At 32.1% G+C, this 24,245-nt stretch overlaps 1 protein-coding gene and 1 long non-coding RNA gene across 3 annotated transcripts in view; one reads left to right on the top strand and one right to left on the bottom strand.

Moving 5' to 3' along the window:
- The window catches only part of LOC121126839 (uncharacterized), a 91,623-nt gene that overhangs the window by 29,716 nt on the left and 37,662 nt on the right, over window positions 1-24,245 (top strand). The gene's annotated exons all lie outside the window — the stretch shown is intronic.
- LOC121126840 (uncharacterized) lies at window positions 5,192-9,121 on the bottom strand. The gene is made up of 2 exons (XR_005867231.2): window positions 5,684-9,121; window positions 5,192-5,596 (listed from the first exon to the last, which is right to left on the bottom strand). It is a non-coding gene; the product is annotated as an uncharacterized lncRNA (long non-coding RNA).

Here is a 24,245-nt window from a genome sequence, read left to right on the forward strand (position 1 = left end):
AAAGTAATAGAATTACATTCTACATTCCCTTGAGGTTTAAGAAAGTTGTGGTTTTTCATTCAAATATCATATTTTATTAGATCACAGATTTTGGTGAAGGAAATTCGAGTTTACGAAAATCTTCCTACGCTCTCCAGACAATAAATGAGAATTATTTAAAAAAAAGAGAACTTAAAGATCAAGACAAACTACTTTCATATTGTGCAGTAAAAAAGATTAAAGTGCTAATGTGGTGTTGAAATTGAAGTACGTCTCAGGAACAGATTAAGCGGCAACTTTACAAAAGCCATTGAAACCCAATCAGAGGCTTCTCTAAAAAAAAAAAAAATTAAATCCGACTGGGTCTGACAGATAAAGACCGACCTGACCCTAGTTTTATGGGTGCAACTTGGCCCAACTACAATGTTGGAAAAATTAAACTTGCTCCAAAAGTTAAGTTAGGTTCGGGGTCACTTTTTTTTTCTTTGGACCCATTATGGCACCTTGAATAAACTGCGCACTTAGTATGCGCCAATATGGTCTATGCCACAGGTCAATTTTACCATTAAAGAGGGTAACACAGAAATGGTAATGGAAGACATATATCCCTAACACCGAAAGTACTTAAAATTATCCTATGCGACAAATTCATCAATAGTTAGAAAAACCACTACCAAAGTAGGACTAACATGGATGTCATGAACTGGGAGAGATGATAAAATATGATAGGCTCAAAGAATATTAAAATACTCATTCTTCCATTCTCATTCTATATTATTTGTATTAAAAGGTAAATTCATTCTTTGACATAATGTTTAGTCAAAAGGGATATCATTCTTGTAAATACATATAAATCTAAAATAAAGAAATAATACAAACCTTATCAAATTACATCAGAACTATTTACTCCAATCACATGGAAAACGTACAGCCTTAAAGTCTAAATGAGATGAAATATCTTGATACCTTATCGTCGCTCATGAATAGACCTATTGTAATTATTCATTCGTAAACGAGTGAGTGTTCTGTAGGGTTATTTATACATACATATGTATGGCAGCACTGGGTTGGGATTAGAGGAATATTAAAAGGTATTTTCTTCACACTTTGCATTAGCGGGTAAATTTATCAATCTAGAATTTGACTCCCGTGTGATAAGAATATAAAGAAAATATTTCAGTCCACATATTACGGATTAATCAACGTTCTGCCCAAACGAGAAAGAAGGGAAGTAGAGCAGTCGAAGATGCTCTAACATTTGCTCATTTGAGCCGGATATCCCCTGAAGAGAATGCAGACATCGATCCTAGTAACGGTAATCTCTTGAGATCTTATTAAATACTTTTGAAACTGTACGGAACAATTCCAGTACTCAAAGTCATTAACACAACCTTTCGTACTCCTTCATTATATTTCGATTTAAATAATATTATATACTAGTTTTGTTAAATTTAAGTTTAATAGTTCTTTTAAAGACCTTTGACTTGTTTTTTTCGATTATTATTTGGTGGTTGCTGTGCATATGTATATATATATATATATTAGTGTTCTGGTTAAGTTAATTCAACCCATAAAAATGCCTAAAGGGTCTGAGGTAATATACCATAAAATTAGGGATAGATTTTTACTATTAAGTCTGACTTAGAGGTGAGTCTATGTTAAGGTAATTTGGATTTCAAGAACCAGAGTCCTTATTACGCACAAAATATCAAAGATAAGTTAATTATTTTGATCAATTGTCTTCTGATATAGCAGAAGATAAATTTGTAATTATTTTAGATGCTCATAATAAGTTGAAAGGAATTTTTCAAAATTGAGTAGGAGACTTATATCATTTAAAAGAGAGAAGTTAAGTGAAGAAGCTAAGAATAAGAAGAAAGAGCAAAATGATGAGATGAGTAGGCTTAAAGAGATTATGGAACTTAAGATTAAGGTTAGCACTGTTGTTTGTACTCCTAAATGAGAGAACTGTGCTTCTGATAACAGGTTGCCTCCCTTACCAAAGTTGACTTATTCCTTTTCAAGCCGATTAGAGACATTTCACAGTATAATTGGTGATCAAGAAATTTCTGCAGTATCAAAATTCACGTATCTACGTCACACATTAGAGGGCTCAGCGTTGCTACGAATTTTAGGTCTTTCCATCTCCAATGGCAACTGAAATTTGAAACTTTGAAAATACTAACCGATTCTTGTGGAAGAGTCGTTAGTGATTTCAAGGCATATACATCAACTAATTAACATGCCAAGTTTTAAGGATAATTCTATAGATTTACACAAATTTCATGATGATATCTTGCTCATACAAAGAATTCTAACTGGCAACGATTTTTCTATTGATAATAAAGTTACAAGAAAATTCATTCTGCCTATTTTGGAAAATAAAATCTCTTGAAGAGACAAAAAGCAGAAAATTGTTGCAAATAATTCTGAGAAGGAGGTTACTATTGAAGAATTTTTACCTCAAGTAATGATGAGGAAGAGGTTGGGTCAACATAAAGAAAAAAAAATGAATGCGATTCCAAGTATTTTAGGTCAAGAGTGGTGTCACAGGTTACTGTTTGTCAACACTGTCCAAGTAATTCACATAGGTTATGTACGTCTCAGGGTTTTTAAGAAAAGTCAATAGATGAACGCAAGCGACAAGAATATGAGGAAGGTGTTTGTTTCTATTGTTTTAGTTTGGGACACACACAGAGTCAATGTCAATCACATAGGAGGTGTTACAAGTGTAATGGGAGGCATCATTATAGTGATGTCCAAAAGGGGTTGAATTTAAAGTCAAGGCAGTGTGTTCCTCTAGAAAATAATCAAAGTATTGGACACTGTTATGATGAGAAAGTGTCAGCAATGTTAATGACAGCTAGAACTATTGTATACCATAAGGGGTCTAAAGTTTGAGTTTGTGTTACATTTGATGAAGGTTCCCAAGTAAGTTTAACTTCATCCAGTGTGATCAAGGCTCTCTTCCTGAAGGGGCAAGAACTTTATTTATCTCTAAGTGGCGTAGATAACATTTCTGGTTGTAATAATAAATATTATCTATATGAACTGACAGTTTTCGACAATTGCAGATATGAAATTGAATTATCTGCATACGAAGTAAATAAGTTGTGTGATTTTCATATGGGAATACGAAGTATGGATGTAGACAGTCCAAATTTAAGAAACTTACCTCTAGTAGATAATATTGATCGACACGGAAAATTGGATATATTGATAGGGGTGGATATGATGTATTTATTTTTGGTGAATAGCCCCGCAAGATTGGGGGTCTTAATGAACTATACGGAAGAAATACAAAACTTGGCTGGGTAATTGGTGTCAATTTTCTCAGTAATAAATTTAAAAGACTATCTGTGTCCCATATAATAAAAGGAAACGATGATCCTAATTTAATTTTTCTGGGAAATGGAAGAATGTGGAGTGAAGTCAAAGGATTTACTAACAACTAATGAAAAACGAGCTGAAGCTATTTTTGAGAGAAGAGTTAGAATGCTTGTACACGGAAGAATAGAGGGAGGCTCCCTTACCTTTGAAAGAAAAGATAGGTTTAATTGGCGATTCGAGAAACAATGCCTTAAGCAGATATAATTTATTGGAGTCTAGATTTAGAAAAAAGACAAAATTGTGTGAAGAAAATCCTAATATTATGAAAAAGTCCATTGATCTTGGTTTCGTGGAGAATGTCCCTCCCACATCATGCTGGAATAAAGGAGTCATCTTAGACCACTAAACTTAGAATAGTCTTTGATGGCTTAATTAACACTGATTCAGAACTTTCACTGAATGATTGTTTATTAGTAAGACCATTAAGGCTATTAGTTCACAATGATTTACTTGTTAAGTGGTCTTTTCATAAAATTGCTCTTGTGTTAGATATTACAAAAATGTATAGCCAGGTATCAATTAGTAAAGAAGATCGATATTTGGAACTGCAAATGCTAACCATTCTGAAATTTCAGCAGTTGAGTGGAATGCAATTAAATATAAATCAGAATTAAAGGATGCTTCTAGGATCATTTTAGAGGTTTAACCAGCGCAAATAATATTACGCAATCCCAGAAGTTGGTTGCTGATTTCATGGAATTGAATCAAGGGTTAAGTTTGTACTTAGAAAATGGCAAAGTAATTTGGAATATGCTTTGAATTTCTTAGACGAAAATTTAATTGCTAATGATGACTATAAGTTATCGATAAATATTTCCAAAACATTAGGATATGTTTGCGATCCAAAACTTACTCAAAACATTATTTTATCAGAATTGGCTATTTATGTTGACCCAAATGGAATTTATAGGCCATTTATTTTTGGCAAGGATCATACTTCAAGATCAATGGAAAAGGAATTATGATTGGGATGAAGAAATTCCTGTAGAGATACAAAAAAATTGAATGTATGGCAAGACGCTTTGAAAATTTAAACATTTTAGAATCCCCAGAAGTGTGGGTACACACATAGATAAAAACACTAAACTTGATAATTGGATCTTCTACAATGCCTCAAATAAAAGATATGTTGATATAGCATATCTTAAAGTGTGTGGTATCAGCAGATAAGTTTATGTGTACTTTGTGGTTACTCGTAAAATACAAAGACCTGTCAAGGAAGTTACCATTACAAGGCTCGAACTCGAAGAGGCAATTTTGTCTGCCAAAATTGTCAATGCAATTAATTCCATATAAGGTTGATAAATTTAATACTTGGACTGACTGTACAATTGTCTGGCACTGTTTGCAATCTAAGCCAGCTAGATGGAAGACGTTTGTGGCCAGCAATGTGCAAATGATTCAGGAAAGAGTTCCAAAATTATGTTGGAACTACGTCTCTGGAGTTGGTAATCCACCAGTTATAGGGATTAAGGACATGTCGGCATCTGATTTTATTATTTAATATTCGTGGAAAAATAAGCCCACTTGGTTGTATTTACCAAAATAACATTGGCCTAAAAGTAATCCAAGAGAAGGCAACTTCATTAAGACAGTGAAGACGGAAGAAAAGAATGTATTGCATCATACTATTGTTGAAGATGATGATAGAGGAATAGACAGACTTATAACTATTTTTCATTTAAGACAAAGCTTTATAGAACAGTGTCCTTGATAATTCGATTACAGTCTTATCTAACATCAAGTAAAAAATGTTAAGTTGAAGTTCTAAGTATAGATGAACTTAGAGAATGTAAATTTGTTTTGTTTCGTCATGTACAAGTTAAATATTTGGGAAATTTATTTCAAAAATTAAAAATGTTTTCATCAAATAATAAATTAATAAATTTAGAGCATCAGATATAAAAGATTGGTTTCTTCGTGTTTCAGAAATTGTATTCGATGTAAAAGATCTTCACAAAGACTTCAAGCACAAGTGATGGTTAAATTACCAAAAGCCATATTGAAAATAATGGGTCACCATTATAACACAGGAAGAAACTAAATATTTTACTAAAATATTTTAGAAATTTATGGATGAAGGAATATGTATTAAATTTACAATTAATATCTAAATGGAAAATGAATGTAGGAAATTTAATGGAGGGTGACGTAGTAGTCATGATTGATGGCATCTAAGACCAAAAGGACTGACCTCTAGGATTAGTAGCTCGTAACTTTCGGTATTCTGATGGAGTAGTAAGAAGAATTGAAGTTAAGAGTTCTAATGTTAATGTTTACCACAGACCCTCAAATAAGTTGGTATTAATATTACCTGCTGATGATAATTAAAGAGTTGCTCATCCTAGGGGTTATGTTCCCTTGTAAACGACTGAGTGGTTATTAGGGTAGAGTTTATGTATGTATATATGTACATACATATGTATGTATGTATGGTAGTACTGTGTAGTGAATGGAGGAATATTAAAAGGTAGCCTCTTCACTCCTCATTAGTGAGTATATTTATGAATGTGCAATTTGACTCTCGTGCTATAACAATAGAACAGAATATTTCTAAAGAAGATAATTCAATCCACATATAATTAATTAATCAAAGTTGTGCCCAAGAGAGGAAGAAGGGAAGTAGATCAGTCGAAAGTGCCCTAACGGTAAGGGTTGTTTGATTGATTATCAATAGATCTACCTAAGATCAAAGTAAGGCCATTGAACCGATGGGACATCCCATCAAAAAAGAAAAAGTGATTTTCACACATACTTTCTTATAATATAAAGCGTCATATTGTCGTGTTTTTTATCAATTGAAGAAGATGTCTACAATTTCGAAAGAATCTTTCGAAATTGTCGCCAATTCTAAGGACTGATCCTTACGAAATATAACTTCTGTTGGCGAAAAAAATATCGAGCATGGATCTTTCTTTTACAGGATTCTTGAGGCCTAATCTACAATTTTATACCCTTTCGCAGAAATTACAAACTATGGCTTGCTCTTCCTCGTCCACAAAACGAAGTTTCACGTCATAATTGAAGGGTGGAATCAAGGTTATACCATACCACGTGTACGACTGATGTTTGACTTCCAACACGTTTTTAATATTGACGTCATAGTCGATGAGCGGTTGCATGTTGTGTCAGAATATGTTTTTCTTTCTCAGCAGTCGGTACAATACATTAAATTGAAAACTCTAGCAATAGTGATATCTTAGATTATAAGTAAATGTGTCAAATCCACCTGTCTTGCCCAGCAGTTGGTACAATACATCAGATTGAAAATTTGGGCAAGCCCGATTACATGATAACCTTGTATTTCTATTAACCTTCGGTCGAATATCAATATAAGAGCCGCAAGAAATGTTGCCAGCCATAATTTATAGCGCTTGTAAACTTAATCATGATAGTTTCTAATTGTATAATATTGCATAATGCATTCACAAAGATTATAATATTGTTCCTCGTCGAGTAAAACTAGATCAAATCAACTTATTCTTTTTTTAATGAAAACTCCGTTTTCATAGATATCTAAGTCTATAAATATGATCAATATATTAAAAAGGTCATTACGGGAAATTAATTAATGGAATCCTCTAAATTATAGCTAATATTCTTGAATATCTCATCTCCCGTTTCAAATTTAAAAATAAATACCATAATGTAACAAATATGTCTAGAAACTTTTTGGCCTGTCAATAAGGTAAAAAAAAGTACAGTGCCTGCACTGAAAGAATTTAAAAATATATATTTTTTAAGGTGGGCAGCACTGTATTTCATTATGATCCCAAATTTGTGTGCGATCTGTATACCAGTCTGCTTGCAACAGCTGGATAAGTCAGTCTACCTCAATAGTTCATCAAGATTTTTATAATGAACGAAAGTATTGAACAAAAATGGAATTATCACATTGCTTTAATTTCTCTCACGAGTGATTTTATACTATTTTGACTGAAAATTTGGGCATTAGAATTGGGTATATGAATATGACATGCAAACAAGTCAGCAGTCATGGGAATGGAGAAAAATCGTTGTACACTTATGAGCTAAGCCTACTTATCTAGCTGTTGCAAGCTAACTGGTCTACAAATCGCTTAAAACTATGCATGTTAATGAAAGACAGTGCTGCCGACCTAGAAAAAAAAATTATAACCCTTCACTGTGGGTAATTTAAATTAACAATTTCCGGTATTTTTTTGACAGAATGTATATCAAATAAAAATTCAATGTTCCTAGTATAACTTCATATGAATATTCGTAAATTGGAACTGTTCACAAGTAATTTTTACGACCACAAGTAGACATTCAATTATTTAGAAATTAGTTCAAGTAACGTCTGAAAAGTAAAGTCAAATATCTCAAATATGAATCCCCGTCATTGGTGAGATTTGGGGCCCTTTGGGATTGAGTTTCAATCCTAAAATCTTATTAAAACCCGATTCTTGTCGATATGACAATGAATTTTAATCAAGTTACGAGTCTTTCACATTGAGTCCTAGTCAAAGCTAATTTTTTTTTTTTTAATCAAAATCGAGTCTGAAGTCCCAATTTAATAAGTACAACTCTTGTCTGAGACTCCAATTCTGATTAGTAAGTTATAATCATAATTAATAGACGACCGAATAAACTGAATAATATTTTTTTGACTTAAATGTATTGAATGGAACAAAAGAAACTGCACCCACTTTCAAGAGGTTGCGTGAGTCATTCAAGTCCTGAAGGAACAGGTGTTTTTGATTCACATAACTTCTACTTTTTTATTATTGTTATTGCACTTTAATTCATTTTTTTTAGGAATATAAAAAAGATTTATTTATTATTTTGAAAACGAAGAAAAATACCTCCTAAATAGTAAGAAAGCACTTCAGGAAACCCACCTTAATTTCTTGCCTTTTATTATTATCCCTTTGTAGTAACTTTCTAATAAAAAAAGTGAAGTGAATTGCAATAAAAAAAGGCTAAAAATTATGCGTGGTATATGAATGCATAAGCACTTCAGTGAATCTACCTTTGTTCTAACTCTCTTTTGAAACAATTACATATTTTAACCTAGGGTAATAAAAATACAATGTTACATAATTATGTAATCGGGCTTTCTATAATTTTTAATTTGATGTATCGTACGGACTTCTGGGGGAAGTAGACAAATTTTGACAAAACACACAACCAACCTTATTCTATAGCGTCAATATTTCTATAATTTTCAATCTGATGTATTGTACCGACTGCTTGAGAAGGCAGACATATTTTCACAAAACATTCACGAATTTTATTCTATGACGTCACCATTAAAAAGCGTAGTGCAATTCAAACATCAGTCGAATATGCGTTTTGATATAACCCTGTACAGCTATTTACCTTGACTTTTGACCAATGACAAATGTGAAGCCATCAGTAGAAAACAAAATACGATCTTTCTTCCTAAAATTGAAATAAAAGTAGTTTACTATTCTTTGCATAATAAAATAATATTTTATAAATATTTTAATGTGTATATAATAGAATAGAATAAGTGCTGTAGAATGCAAAAATTAGGGTTCATTATTATGAAAATATCCTGATAAAAAATTATGTACCTTTAATAATTTCTACAGGTAAACAGCTATAAGAAGTGCCTTTATCATAAATGTCAGGAACCACAACGTCAACATTTCTTGTTAGATTTAAGATGAGTCAAAAGGCAAAAAAACTCAAAATTAACAAAAAAAAAATCAAATGCGTCAATTAAATTTGTACTTAGTCATTTTTTTTAATTAATAGAATATGGATGTGCCTTACACAGAGGGAATATGTTATCTTGTTCAAAATTTGTTTTCATGTTGTCCAAGAGATATTTTATATGGTTATCTGCTTTTGTTTCGCAGTATTATAATTTATTCTATATCGTATACTTTTAACTAAAAATCAACTGTACTTCGAACTGCAAACATATCATGTAAATCTTTGTGCGAGACTCTTTTCTCAAAGAATTATAATACATTATTTTGATTCTTACTTTTGGAAAAATTCCTAAGAATAATGGAATTCTTAAAATGTACAAAGGGGATATCACCAAACAATTTTCACTACTACTATTAAATTTCAAATGTTCACTTTTTTAAATTATATTAGTTCATATATATCAATCTTAAATTATAATACAAGTGAAATAGAAACTTAGCTCCCTGAGTTTGATTAGCCGAGATTATTAGTGTTATCTTTTTATTGAATATTTAAACTTAGTAATAGAGTTTGTGATGATTGGAGCCTCTCTTGATACCCAAAGATTTTCAAGAATAGTGGACTGTATAACTTAGTAATAAAACGTGAACAAAAGTAATTCGGTGTTTATTATACAACGTGTGTATTTCAGCTGAACATATAAAAAGTGGAAAAAGTATGTTTACCTAAAAGCATGTTTGTAAAAAAATCCTCCTACAAAAAAGATAAAACCGCGCGAAAAAGGAGGGGAAAATCCAACTATATGAAAACAATGGAAAACCCCACTTTTTTCTTGGGTGAAAACTATGTGCATGAATCACGCTTATTAATGACTATATGCATGTTCCGATATGTGAGGGAGTCAAATTCCAACAGAGCTATTAACCAGGTATGAATTCTGCCTAATGAAGAATTTGAAGATTCGGATTATGAATTCTCTGAACTTCCTCTAGCTAGATCTGACGGATGGAGATGAGTAGTGTATACATTATTTTATATTGCTTTAGTTTTTAGAATAAAAATTTACTCACTTGGTAAAGTCTAATTATTACGGAAACGTGTTTTATGTATTCAAAACATATTTTATTTGAAACTTTGGGAATAACTGCATTGAATAGTTTTATATTTTATACTAACAATAATAATGGAACATATTTTGTTGTACTTTTTGGTGCAGTTATAACTCACTAATTAATCTTGATGTTTGCTTGTAAAATATTATCGTTATTACTGATAACGGCCCCGCAGTTAGTTAAGTATTTAACCCATTAATCAATAAGCATTACTTATTCACATCTCTGTTTAGGTATATTCTCTGATTTAAATATACATAAAATTAAAAATTAAACAACTACAAATAAATAAATGTTTGGTTTTTTATCAATAATAATTAAATATAATATTTTATATGTTAAATAAAATAAATATGTACTAAAACATTCGTAATATCGCCAACACAACAAAAATAACAATGGAAAGTTTTCTTGTAGAATTCGTTTTACACGCTTTAATTCCTTCATCTAGAATCAAATTTTCCGGAATTGCTAAGATTTCATCAAAATAAAAATTTCAGATATTAATAATCTACAGAGTCTGCTTTTAGATGAGTAATTGTTGCAAAGCCACAAGCCAATCTTCTGTCTTCATTTTTATTCCAAATTCCTTTTCTATTTTGTTTCCACAATTTTCCTCACAGGATCCATTCTACTACTATCGTAGAACAAATGGAAGGAGTGTTTAATATGATACTTTAGGAGATATTATCTATACCAGGGATTGGCTACCTATGGCATGCTTGCCACTGCTGGCAAGGTAGCACGCACAAATTAGAACATATTACCGTAGTTTTTTTTTTACCATTATTTTTGATAGTGGCACACATATTGATTAGAAATGTTGAAGTTGGCACTCCATGTTTCAAAGGTTGCCTTCACCTTATCTATATTTATGGTCCGTTTCAAAAAGGACAGGAATAAAATTTCTCGTTCATCCTTCGTCGTTTATGTAATTTATATATTAGCCATTTTATTATTTCTATGAAAAAATTTCATACACAAATACAAATGTATAACTACTATTTTAAATAAAATATTTTTAGGCAATATCAAAGTTAATTGAAATGCAAGGTTAACCCATAACGCATGTATTACTACCACCACGCTTTCAATATTGACGTTATAGTAATGAGTGGTTGCGTGTTTTGTCAAAATATGTTTTTCTTACCCAGCAGTCGGTAGGATACATTAAATGGAAAATTCTAGCAATAGTGACGTCATAGACTATGAGTGGTTGCATTTTTTGTCAAAATCTGCCTGCCTTGCCCAGCAATCGCCACAATTTCATCAGATTGAAAATTCTAGTAAGCCCAATTACATGATGGTCCAACCTTGTATTTCTAATAACCTTGGGCAATATTTTTCATTATCGAATAAAATACTATGTAGATTTTAATAATATGTAATTCTTATTATTATGAATAGGCCATAGGACAGTAAAAGTATGAAAGTACATACTAAAGAAATTGCAGTTGGTATGATTTACTTATATGGCCATTTACCAGTTGATTTTGGGCATTCTGTGTTTTTTTAAGGAAAGGTTAGGTCATACAATAAAAGTAACGACCAGGCGACTTTTTCTATCTTTTTTCACGCGATTTAAACACATAAATTGCAGATTCATGTGAGAATCCATATTCTGGATCAAATTGCTTTTTGAATTTGATAATAGATATGGGCTTGATAAAGCACTAAAAGAAAGTAACGAACCCCGCCTGCTTGCTTGATAACAATTCAGTGTGACACGCGTTGCCTCTAATACCTACTAGATGTCGCTTTTGAATCAATCTTCTGAAGTCAGAAATAATTCAATGCCTATTCAATTAACAAAAATAATTTTGGTATCAAGGAAATATCCATAAGAAGAGCCCATTTAAAGTCCTTGATTCAGTTATTTTTTATTTTTTTGCAACCTACTTACCTTTATTTATTTATATACCATTTTTTGAAGGAAACTACTTCTAGAAGAAAACTCGTATTAACTCGAATTAAAATAACAAAATATTGAAAATTTCTTTAATGTTTTCTGTCTAAAACATTTTGGATTCTAATTTTTTTTTTTTTTTTTAATTCAATTTTAATTCATTTAAAATGTCATGGTTGGAGGCTTCCTTCTTGGATGTAAGAGCAAAACGGATTAAAAATACAAAAAAAAAAAAATCATGGAAACTTACAGTTCAACAGATTTCCATTTTGAAAAAGAAGAACATACAAAAAAAAGATATTTATCAATATCCTCCCAAATGGAAGCCTGCTGTATTTAACGTTATACCATATATATACCTTTTGGGCATTAATCCAATTTGTTCCCCAGGAATTATACTTGTTAGAGTAGGCATGTTTTTTTGATTAGTTGTACCAGTTATAATTTTGTATAAAACTCCAAGCAGAGTTATTGGACGCAAGCTTGTTGGATCAGAAGTAGGGATCTCAGGTTTTGGTAAAAGTGTAAAACTCAGTTATTTATGATAGAGGGCATAATTCCTGTTTTCTTATTCCCTTTTATATCAGGTAAACCAACAGTAGACCACATAACCATTTAAAAAAAGACGCCACTAAGATCCAGTGATCTCTTTCCATGTTCTGCAGACAAAAAACATCTTCATCTTTGCATTAAGGTAATCAATAAAGTAATGTCGTCTTTGATAATTTGAGAGAGATCTCTCATTATCGGAAAATATACTGAACTTTTATTTTGTTTGTGAGCTGTTAGGATCTCTTTTTTTCCTTTTTTTTTCTTGGCCGGAGCTAGGGTGTGTTATTGTCCTCAAAGTAAATATATACAAGTTACAGCAATAACCAACAATAACCAACATAAAGATGTCTAAATTAATATAAATTATAAAATGCCTATATAAAATATTTACATATCTAAAACTAGTTTATCATTTAAAACGGAACATTCATTACCAATAAAGCTTCCATTCAGAACTTTTGGTTTCTTTTCAATCAATAATAGTCTATAAACTGTAGATACAAATTTCAATGTAATAATATTTGCTTTCATTAAGTCTGACTATAAGTAGATATCCCCTCATCAACAATTCCTAAATATTTTCTAATTCTTATTCTTCCATTCGGTGAATAAGGACACTTCATGAATAAATGAATATCATCCTCCTCTTCCTCCTCACACAGCCTAGGAATACTTGTACTGTTCTTTTTCACCTATTTATTTGTAGGCAGTAAATTCGTAATCACCCTATAATTTACCCACCATGTGTAATGGGAAAACAGAGGGATTTGAATACATTTTAAAATAACCTTGGCACATTTATTGATCCCCCATCTCTTCTTAATTTTTTTCATAAGCCTCAAACCAGATGAGATAGGTGAAGTTATGAAGTTCTTGACCCTTTCCTTCGAAACACTCCTTATTAATTGGAAAAATACATTCACAGGTCTTCCAGGACAAACCAACGACGCATTTGTTTTAAATGCGTATACATTTATCAAAATGAGCCCATCAATTTGTAACTCCTCCAATTTTATATCCCCCTCCCCCCCACATTCCATCCTCTTTGGGTCTGTTTCCTCTGACCGTGTTCTCCAAAGATCCGCAATACACTTTGGTTTCGAGGTTCCGCTCCTTTCATACCCAGTAAAACATTCTCAAACAACTTCGAACATGTAGCACTTATACCACTCCAAAAGCTTCCCTTCATTTTGAAATAATTTAATAAGGTCGGCATAACCATATTCAGGATGGGCATGAAGATCATAACCATATGTTCTTTTCATATCCACTTTTATGATACTTGCCCATGTACTTTGACTCCAATTAAATCTTCTAAACCCTCTGAAATTACTCATAATCCAGCGGTTCTTGGTGTCTACAAGTCCAAGACCCCCACAAGAACTTTTTTCATGAAGTATAGTCCATGATATTATGCCACAAATTTTCCCATCGAAGATTAATCTTCTCTTCATTAAGTCAATTATTTTTCATTTTTCTTCAGTGTGTGGAACAAAACACATTAAATGACTCATCTTGGACACGATCATTTGATTCCATATAAGTACTCTTCCAGGCAGATTCAAATGGTAACTTTGAAAGTGAAAGCACATTTGTTTCACTCTACTTTCTATTTCTTCAAAGTTTAGGTAACTTGTGCTCCCGACCATTATACCTAATAGCTTAGTATTTGTAGTTTTTCTTAGTTGTTATTTTTTTTCTTCGGGTTCCCTCCCTATAGGGATCACTTCAGGCTTATTTTATCTATTTTTGATCCACTTTTACTTCCAAAGCCTTCTAGAACTTCCATTAATTCAAAAATTGATGCTTCTCTTTCTTCTGAAGGTACTAATATAGTCATGTTGTCTACATAAATTTCTGTCTTCATCTTCATGTCTCCAACCAATATCCCACATATTCGGTCCTTATTATATATTGTATCAATCAGCTGTTGTAGTGCCATTATAAAAAGATATACTGATAAGGGGTCTCCTTGCCTACAAGAACGTTGGATCTTGAAATGTCTTAGTTGACCACTTCCACTTATGCAAGATTCTACTCTCGAAATCAATGTCCTCACATACCTTATAAAAACGTTGGAAAAATACTTGCCTTTCAATGATTTGATAATGTGAATGTTTCAATGATTTGATAACGTGAATGTTTCAATGATTTGATAATGTGAATGTTTCAATGATTTGATAACGTGAATGTGTGAAACAGAGTCAAATGAGAGCGTTTTATTGTAATTTCCAACTCGTTCTTCACACTGTTTTCTAACAAATGGCTCACATTCATTTTTCATATCTTTTTAATATTGGCTCTCTTGACACTCAAGGTCAAAGAAATCGGATAATGTTCAGAGTAAAACCTAGGCAGTAGGGAGCATTGTTTAACATGCCCTCTCAAATCATGTTAGGATCTCTTGCTCTGCTTATGTTTTGGTGTCTTTGGTTTTTTTCTTGAAGAACTCCCTTTGCTAGATATCATATCGAAATTTCAGTATATGAGAAAAATGATCTATTGAAATTTTCCTACATTACTGTATAAGTATTTCATACAGAACATCAAGCTTATTTTGATTTTTGGGGTTAGCTTTGTTTGTTAGCACCATTTGCCAGTCTTCTCTCAAGCTCTTTTCTTGATCAGAATCCTTACTGCAGCCTTCATCCTTTGATCTTCTATCATTCTCTGTAATGTAGTGTCCTTTTCTAGCAATCGTGGAAAAGGCTACTATAAAGTTTACTTATATTTATTAGTTTGGATTAATATAAGATCAATATTTAATAAGCATTCCTTCTCAGGATACAATTTAGTGGGAGTCAAATGAGAACACCGCTGGGATCAATGGGAAAACTATTAGGCCTACCTTAAGTTGTTGTTTTGGAGTTTAGGGTTGATAATAAGAATCACGTAGTACGTTTGCACACTGCGCTTATTTATTACTTAGTTCTTTTGAGATAATGTGGCGATTGATTCTCCCACATACATCATAACATATATTTATCGACGTTTGGGGTCTAATGATAGTTGTTTTAGAACTTTCCAATTCACCTCATCACATGCTCCCAGCATGTGATGATTGGCCTTGATGATTACTCATCATACACGTATCATATCTAGTTATACAACTCAGCAATAAACCTTCTAACTACATCATTTATCATCAAACATAATATAAAATAACAATAGTACATGATGGATTAAATCTAATAAATAAATATATACAATTACAACTGTCATTGACATTATCATCCATATTACATCCAGGAGAATCAGGATATGAAAATTGAATTACTCGATCTAAATTATTACTTTCGCTCTCTTCTGTTAGTTTAGAGTCTGAAGGTATATTTCTTTCTGTTCTATAGAGAGGTGTATTAAAGGGAATCAATTATTTAGAAATATTTTTTCCCGATATTACCCGTAGTCTGTCCTTAGCTACTTTTTTAGGACCCTTGTTTGTTCTAATCTCAAACATTCTGTCGTTTATTACCTTTAGAACTTTAAATGGTCCGTTTTGATCAGTAGCCAATTTACGATTCTTGTCAGTTTGTGGTGCCCACAAAAACACCTCATCTTCAACATTAATTACCTGTTGGACTACTTTTTTATTATAAGCCTCTCTATTCTTTAAATGACTTTCAAATTGTTGGACTCTAACCTTTTCTAACGCATCAGTAACTGTATTTACCAGTTCATTAACTGATTTAGGAGCATTTTGCATATTTGAATCTAATTGAACTGCAGGAACCACTGGATGTGCTCCATTTACTAAGAAAAATGGACAACACCTTAACCTCGGTACAATTAGGGACCTTATTGGAGCCAAGGCTTCCCCTAGGCATTTATGCCATTTATTATCAGGGATATTTTCTTGGACCATTAATGTTCTAATAGCTTGTCCAATATCCCTATTTCATCTTTCAACCGGGTTAGTATGAGGTTGATCAGCTTGAGTTTCTGCTTTAATAACTCCTAACTCATCGCACACCTGTCGCATTAATTTGAAAATAAATTGTGAACCCCTGTCTGTTACTAATTTCATACCCGTTCCATACCTTGGGAAGAATTCAGTTAATAATATCTTACAAATATTTTCAACTGTAGGTTCCTTCAAGAGGAACGCTTCTGGAAATTTAGTACATGCATCAGTGATTGTCATTAAATACTTAGGATCACTGGCATAACCGTTCTACATCGGACCCATCAAATCCATGTAAAATACAAGGAATCTTTCACTGATGGCTGTAGAAGTTTGTCCCATTTTTTCAAATGGTCTTTGTTTCCTTTCCTTGCACAAACACAGACCTGGCAACCTTTTATTTCATCCTCAATATTTCTATCCATACTTGTCCAATAGAAATATTGTTTAGCTAATAATTTTGACTTTGTCATTCCAGGATGCGCTGATAAAGGATGTACATGTACAGTCACAATAACTGTACGTATATCTTTTTCCGGTAAATTCTCATATTTCCATTTTCCTTATCCTTCATATACAATTTACCATCAATTAAATGTAATTGATTATATATTCTAAGATAAGCTTTAATTTACCGCGACAATAATTTATTACCTTGTGCTTTAATTTCCTCAACCGTTTTGTTTTTCATTAACAAACCCTTAATATATTTTATGCATGTATCATCACTTTGTGACCTATAAAAATGTAGTTTTATAAATTTATCTGTTGAGATATCATCAATTTCATTTTCATTGATTTCTTTTCCCTTATATTGTACCTCAATCATCTCTTACTCTATTACCTTGATCCTTTCTTGTTCTTGATCAAGTTCTTTTTTCCTGCGCCGAGTTGTTACCGCAGCAACATTAGCAATGTGTTTGCCTATAGCTCTCATTAGTTTGAAATCATATTCATTGGGCTTTTTACTTTCTTCCGTTACATCTTCTTCATGGTCGGGTCTTCTACTCAAAGAATCAGCATTCTGATTTCTTTTCCAGGCTTATACTTAATTTCGAATTCATATTCCATAAGCCTCTCCTTCCATCTGTGTAACATTCCAGTAAGCACAACTGATTTCATAAACCATTGTAAAGGTTGATGATCATTCCTGATTTCAAACTTTCTTCCCATTATAAAATACTTAAAATGTTCTACAAACTCGACTACAGCTAGCAATTCCTTCTGCGTTGCAGAATAATTTCTTTGTGATTGATTAAGGAACTTTCTACCGTACGCAATCAGATGTTCTTTACCATCATCCCCTATTTGCGTTAACACGGCGCCAATGGCAAAATTTGAAGCATCTGTTTCTACAATAAATTCTTTTGAAAAGTCTGGGGTATTTAATAATGGTTTTACCTGCAACCTTTTCTTTAATTCATTAAATGCTTCATCTTGGCTCTTAGCCCACTGCCATTCTACATCTTTGCGGAGAAGTTTTGCAATTGGTTCAGCTATTTTAGCATATGATGCTATAAATTTACGATAATAAGAGGTCTTGCCCAAGAAGGTTTGGAGATCCCTCTTGTTAGCAGGAATAGGCCAATGCTGAACAGCTTCTACTAGTCTATCAGCCGGAGCAACATGTCCTCCCCCTATCTCGTGTCCTAACCAATTCGTCCTAGGCGTAAAAAAATCTGTTTTCGTAGCCTTTACCCTGAGATTAGCCTTCTCAGTCCTGAGCATAAATTCAGCAAATATACATAGTGTTTGCATGAACGTACATCCTAAGATGAGATTGTCATCAAAGAATCCGAGGAGTCCTCGCCGGTCTAGTTGTGGACCATAAACTTGACGCATTAATTGTGCATATGTCCCGCACGCATTCTTGGGTCCAAAAGGCATCCGAAGGAATTTATAAGTCCCAAATGGGAAAACAATTGTTAACTTGTTCTGATCCTCTTCTTTCACAGGTACTGCAAAGTATGCCCCAGCCATATCCACTGAAACGAAGTACTTTGCCTTTCCAATTTGTGGATCTGTTAACAATTTCATGGAATGAGCTATAGGATATGCATCAGATTTATTTATACTACTCAAATCCCTATAATCCGTAGCAAATCTCCATGTATCATCTTTCTTTTTTACTGGAACTAACGCTGATCCCCATTCACTTATGGTCGGTTCAATTATTCCTTCCTCAATCCATTGTTGAAGTTGTCCTTTAAAACTTTCTTTCACAGCTGGATTCATAGGTCTAACCTTCGCCTTTTCCGGTTCATTTTCACTAGTATCCACCGCAAACTCTAATATTTCCGTGCGGCCTACATTGGAGGAGTCTTTTGATAATATACCATAAAAATCTATATAATAACTCTTCTACTAGTGCCCGTTCATTACCGCTCAGATAATCATTCTTTCGAACTCTCCCCCCCAAACATAATATTAATTTCATTTTTAATTTTCTCCGCCTCACTAGTTACTCTTTTAATAGGTTTTCCAATATATTGGAACAATTTATCTAGTACTAGTGAATAATAAATATTAGGGTCTAATTTTTCAAGTTCTTCAGATGGAGGGCAGATTTTCTCCATCTCCATTGAAGCTAACAAATTTTCATGAGTTGGCATGTAACGCTTCAATCGTCGGATTGTTCCTATTTTTCTTCCTGGAGCTATCTTCCGGGGTTCTTCTTCAACAGTTGAAATGACTAATTTTACTCGGCTATCGCCCCGCCTCGTCATCCTCACTTCTGTTAATTGTGACTCAAGATTTATTTTCCAATCTTCTTCAGTTGGTGTAAACCATACAATATTTGATGTGCCGTCATCAGTTACCTTGTACCCTTTGGCTGTAACCTCAATTATTACTGTTTTCTCTACGGGAATTACCGTCTTCTCAGTAATAATTACCTCAGCAACTTCTTCACAGTCAATTAACATTAAAGTGGAGACAAGTTCCATTGCCTCGTCAGAACCCAGATATTCTGTTAACCGAATTTCTGTCCCGCTAGTCCCAACCCTAGCAATGATATCCTCACCTAATTCTAATGATATGGAAAGCTGTCTCATAGTTTTCAGTGATAGTATAAATGGCACCCCTAGCCCACGAACTACTAGGGGGTTTATCTTCCATGGTTCTTCTAAATTTTCCACCATGATTTCAACCGGTTCAGTAGGAATACCAAAAATATCTAACTTATTATCCCCTACTGAACCCACTACAATGTCCGCCTTTTTCAGGTCCTTGCAAGTATTTGACCTCCTCTATAATGCCTCGTCAATAAGATCGAGTGCCCGGTTTCCAGTGTCTGCTAATCCTTGAAACCGCATACCACCCAACTTGGCCCAGAACCAAATTGGCTGACTACCTGGCAGATTTAAGCTCGCTAAACTCGATTCAGCAAATTGGCTCATTGTCGTTTCTTCCCCAAAGTCTTGCATCATATCTCCTTTGGTATTTTTGCTATCTGCGATGGCGTCACTTTGGGAAATATTACCTAAGGGGGGTTCTTCCCCCTTTAGGAGTTTCCTGGCTTATTTTTAGCCAAGGGGCAATTTCTTTTAATATGCCCCTTGGAATGCTAAAAAGATAATGTCTTCTCCCTAGGAATGAATTAAATGAAAGTGAGGCTTTGAATATAATTGAATCTTTTTAGAAAGGATGTTCAATGCTCAGGAATGAAATAGTAATGACAACTGCTAAGGAAAAAAATAATCATTCTTTATACTACCAATTACGAATTAAAGAGCCAGCTAAAAAAAAACAATGAAACCACTGTGTATGTGGGTATCCGATATTCTTGGAGATATAACATTGAATTCAGTAATTTAGCTTCAGGAAGTCCTTAGTAAATAATGTAAACGATTCTTTATGATTTTTAACGTATTCATTCCTCCTATTGCATTATATACTTTCAAAAAGTATTGATATGATAAGATATTGGGAAACATATCAATACCTATAGTTATTGTTATTAATAGGGCATGTGGGTTGTTTACTTATATTCGTTTGCAAACACATCACCATTAATTAATACCACATTGTAGAAAATAATAAACCTCCCTGAATAATAATTATGATGATCCGGTCTAAGAATAATTGCTATTAGCTACAGAAAGAATTCGACAAAGTTGAGTCACCTGTTGACAAAAGTCCTTTAGTTTTATTACTCATTATTATTTTAGGGTTTATGAAAGTGGTTTTATTAAGTGATAATTAAATTAAAAGTATTATTGACTCCAAGTAGTTCTTCAAAAGATAAGTTGGACAAGCCAATAAGTTATTTTCAAGAAATAATAAAAGTATGAAGCCCTATTTGCTAGTATTGCTTCAATTACATTTGGATTTAAATCCATCAAAACTAATCTATCTATAAGTCAATGTTACTATTACAAGGTTAGGCAACAAGAAAAAATATTTTTTTTTTCTTTGGAAAGAGTTTCTATATGATTATGGACTACCTCTCCTCATTTAGATGTTAATGTCAAATAAATTCAATCCTCGGAATCTGTTTCTTTAGTGAGCAAGGACTGACTCACCATGATAACATAAAGCTATCGTCCTTTTCAATCAGAATCTTTCCAGATAATACGAATATAGTTCGTTCATGAATTACTCATTCCCATGAAGTTGAGGAAAGGTACCAACATTTATTCTCATGAAAGTCTAAATATTTTTTATTGAAGAATGATTATTTTCTAGCTCCTTTAAATAAAGATAACAACAACAGTAAACATCTATAAATAATTTATCTTCATACAATGTATAGGTATCTAAATACTAGTATGTTCATCAGAGCATTAATACATACATGATGATATCCATATGGTCCTGTTAAATATACTTTTGTATTCTGAAATCCATTTCAATTTATTTATTTAGTATTTACCCTATAATTGTTTTATTAAGTTAGGAGTTTAAATCCAATTATTTATTTTATAACCTAGAGACAATACAAGACGATGGCATATGTATAAATTATAATAATAACTATACTACAACTTACAAATACTGTAATATTGCAATTAGCAAAGATAAAAATATTATTTAAATATCTAAAGAATACACTGGCGTCACATAACAGTTGAAGTAGTGTTAGGCGATATTAGCGCCCGTAAGCAATCCATACTGATATTATACCAAGTGACAAGGAGTCACACCCTGGCAGATAGTATATATTTTTTAGTTTGCTCGTGCCCTACTGAGAATATCGATACAGGTTCAAACTAGTTATTACAATGAATTATTGAAAATAAGTGATGATGCTCATTACTAACTAGTAATATCAGTAATAAATGAAAATAGACTCCAATTTAGTTTAGTGTTTACAAATTGTGGGTCTAAGGAAGCCATAGCTACCAAATAGGGTAATTATTCATTTCATTATTCTTTGTTTTTTTATATTCGTTATGACATCTCCCTTGATGGAAATTCTATAGACGCTCCTCCATTCACTGGCATTACAGATCCAAAAAGAAAGACTCAAACTTGACCAGATATAAACAGCAAAGAACCAATATTTATGAAATTACCGAAGAAGAATTCAGTATAACAAGGGATCATCGAATAACATATTCATATTAGAATATTAACTATTGAAAGTTCCATGGGCTAATTGTGTAAATTGTGTGTATTTTTTATTGATGTCTTGACACATATACATTAAACTTATTTAATTATTAGTAAATATTCAATTTTAAGTACTAAGGGACAATATTTAAATCCCTTCATATATCATGATATTAACCCTTTCATGTGTACTGGATAACGTTATATCCGTGATGAAGGCTGAAAGGATTAAGAACGAATAATCTTTTTCATGTAATGAGAGTTCTCCAATATGAGACAAACTATTCATTTCCAGAAATTTTAATAAATCTGCAGGAATACAGACAAACATGATAGGGAAAAAGTTACGCATTCATTCATCATCAATCAATCTACTCAGCAATATTATATATTAAGCATAAAGTATATAGAACAATGTTACAGTTGACCCTTCGTAATATTTTTTATCAAAGTGGATATGTTCCTGTTATACATCAGTTTTTCATAAGTTCAGTCCATGGTTACTCGGAATCGGTAAAATGATAACTTGCATTGCAAAGAATAGTATAAGGGGTTGGAATCAGAAGCATGATAAACCGGACTCAATAAAAACCATAGAAATGTCTCATAATTTGAGAAATTCTGCACTTTTCGCAGCAAAATTGGATTTTTATCTTTTTTATTAGCTATTTTATTCTCAATGAAGATATAATTTAGCTTTTCATCACTTTCAATCAATTAACATGTATATATCTTACAAAATAATACAAAAGTTTAGTTCCTTCTCTTCAGCTTTAATATATAATATAATTTAGCATTGTTATAGTTGTTTTTAATATTTTTAGAATCTAATGCAGTGAGTATTATTATACTTTCAAAGGCTCTATGACTCAATAGAGATTAGAAAAAATTATTGGCATTGATCTACCCAATAAGAAACACATTCGTAATTAAAACAAGGAGTTTTGTATTCGAATGGATCCAATTGTCCTTGAGAACAAGAATAACAAGTTTTGAGATACCTTTCAATTCTACATCATTCTTCTACATCCACATCAAGAAATCTGATGTTTCCATAGTCCAAAGTCCGGATATCAGAGATATCAGTCAATAGATGAAAAACAAACCGTGGAATGTATGAAACACAAATCGTGGAATATATGAAGAAAATATAATCAATATAATATATATCAAAATAAAAATGGCGTTGAACGATTGAAAATATTAGAATTATAATAATTTCAGATCAGCCGGTTAGGATCTTAATCCTACCAATATCATTTTTATTCATCTTTATAATCTAATTTAATGATGTGCCATCCTTAATAGTATATTGCTGCTTTTCCGAAGCATTATACTTTTAAAAAATGCATTCAAATTAAACTAAAGATTCTAAGCAGTACAGTTTTTTAAATTTATATCAAAAAGGGGTAAAATTTTCTATTACAAGATTAGTCTTTTCCTTCTTTATAAAAAAATATAGCTAGAAATAGAAAAATCCATTTCTTGTCCTTACCATAAATATACAAAATATAAGGAGTAATTTTTATTCAGAAATAAATATACTAATTATGAATAGAAATAAATATACTAATTATAAATAGAAATAAATATACTAATTATGAATAGAAATAAATGTACTAATTATGAATATAAATAAAATCCGTATTTTGCTTATCACAAATTCAAATTCCACGTAGAATCATCCTTTTTTGTCTAGTAAGGCATTTGTAAAATGATATATTTAGTATTTAAAACGATTAATACTTATTTTAAATAAATTACATATACACATGTGAAGCTAAGACCACGTATGAGGCCATAAAAGGAGTTGTTCTTGTCCATATTACTGCAGTTTTATTACAACTTAGGTCGGAGAATATGAATATTTATCAATATGCCGATCCTAAATTTGAAAAGTAGTATTTTGATTAATTTAATGAAAATTCGAATAAATCATTAATAGCTTATCCATGTATTTACTTGAAGAAACTGATCTCAGACAAACCATTTGAAGCTAATACCCTAGTAAAGACTATCCAGGTAGTAGGTCTTGCCCATTTTTCTGCAGTTTTCTAACCCCTTAGCTCGAACATTAGGAGCATTTAGAAATATGCTAATTTGAAATAGTAGTTGTTTAATTAATTTTTGAATATTTGAATCAACTTATCCAAGTCTTTACTCGAAGAAAACTAATATTATAAAAACTACTTGTACACTGTCT

The sequence above is a fragment of the Lepeophtheirus salmonis genome, chromosome 12 (assembly GCF_016086655.4).
Source record: "Lepeophtheirus salmonis chromosome 12, UVic_Lsal_1.4, whole genome shotgun sequence".
Classification (NCBI taxonomy): Eukaryota; Metazoa; Arthropoda; class Copepoda; order Siphonostomatoida; family Caligidae; genus Lepeophtheirus; species Lepeophtheirus salmonis.